A 1,863-nucleotide genomic window follows, 5' to 3' on the forward strand; every position below is an offset into this window, starting at 1 on the left:
CTAGGATGATAACCAAATAAGTTAACATGAGGAAAAAAAAAAGTGGAATATGGTGAGAAGTAGCATGCCAGTTTGATGCTGGAAGCACAGATTCCCTTCTTCCTCGCTCTTCCCCTGCATTTGCCTCTTTGCCTCCATTTGGCTCTCTCCCTGCCCCCTCTTGTTGCTTATACCCAGCACTTCCTCACACCCTTTGTGGCTTTGAATAAGAATAAAAAAAAGGAGACAGTTCCTCAGCGGCTTTTTGTTTCACCTTCTCCTTACAGTTACTTTACCTCTGTTTCCCCTGTGAATTCAGAGGCCAGCTAAATTTTTAAGGGCAGATTTGGGGACTTTGCAAGAGATCCACAAGGAAGTGATGTTCGGGAACTTGTCCAGAAACCTGGCTTGGCACAAGAAGAAAAATTCCTCCCGGTGCATTTGAGGCTTTTCAAGGAAACCACATACTTTGTGTCTGAGGTCTGCTTATGACCTTTCTCTTTACCTTAGGCTATGACACATTACCTGACAGTGGCTGGATTTATCATTTAGTAACTTAAATCTCTTTAAAAGTGAGGTGCTTTCTACACAACTTTGGGAAACCCTGGAAGATGAGGAACAGGAACAACCAGAGAGAATGCTTTGAAGGCTGAAATGAAAAACTGCATCTGTTGGGGGAGGGATCTTGATCCTAAGCAGAGCCTTGCACCACCTGACTTACTAAGAAAGTGAGGTTTAAACCACTAACCAGGTGGATTTACATCCTCCAGCACACATTTCAGAAGTCAAACACATGCACAGCTGCTAGGCTGTGGCTACAGGGAACGAGAAAACAGGGCAAGGGCAGAAGTCAGAGGCTGTGCTCATGTGAGCAGTTTCTCTGTGTGCGAGCACCAGGACTGATTCCTTCATTATTTTGCAAAAAGATGCCAAGAAATGTGAAAGGTTGAAAAAAGCAAAAGAGAAGCCAGCAGCACTAACACATATTTTTCTTTAAAGATGACCAAATACAAAGAAATTAAGCGAGACACTATGCTGTGAGGCTTCAACGCAAAGGTAGGGAGTAGAAGAGTTCAGGTTGTGTGGCACCACCATCTCATTGCTCTTTCAGAGCCAGTTTTGGGCATACCTGGGTACCTGCAGGAGTTCAACGTCAGCAGAAGGAGCTCTCACCCTTCCTGCCTTTTTCCATTAAAACTAATATGGTTGTGTTCCCACTGCTTTTGTATTTCACTTATTTGAATACTGACAAATTAAGCACAGCTGAAAACAGTTTTGCCCTACTTCAGATCCCAGACATGGTGGGTGTTTGGACAAGGGTCACCTACTTCATTTGAAGCGAGAGGTGTTTATCCAGGAGCAGGATTCTGACTCGCTTTCCTGCTGGAGCAACACCGGCACAATTTGTTGCGTCTGTGCCCAGGTCGGCTTCGTAGGCGCAAATCAACTGAAAGTATTAAGCAGCCATTAAGTCAGAGATATTCCATACTCCTATTAATAAAAATAACTGCCTACAGAGTTCTCCATTTTCAAAGCTCTTTACTATTATTATCATTATTATTAAATATTTATATTACCGTGCGGCCCAGAGGGAACAGTCAGGATTAACTCCCTATAGCGCTAGGCTCTCCACAAGTACGCGAGGCGTAAATATTAATTCATATAGGTATTTACCAGTCACGTTACTTCCCAGCTCGCCTTCCCAACCACCCTTGCTCCTTTCGCCCAGCTGCCCAGCGCTGTAAGAAACGCCCAACCGGAGAGGGTTAAGCACTGCAACCCTCCAGCCGCGCCGCCAGCTGCCGTCACACCGCCCGTCTCCTCTCATTCTCTCCAGCACCACCTCAGCGGCACCCCAAATGTCACTGCTTTCCAGTCACGCCT

Source organism: Phaethon lepturus, unplaced genomic scaffold, assembly GCF_000687285.1.
Source record: "Phaethon lepturus isolate BGI_N335 unplaced genomic scaffold, ASM68728v1 scaffold2441, whole genome shotgun sequence".
Classification (NCBI taxonomy): Eukaryota; Metazoa; Chordata; class Aves; order Phaethontiformes; family Phaethontidae; genus Phaethon; species Phaethon lepturus.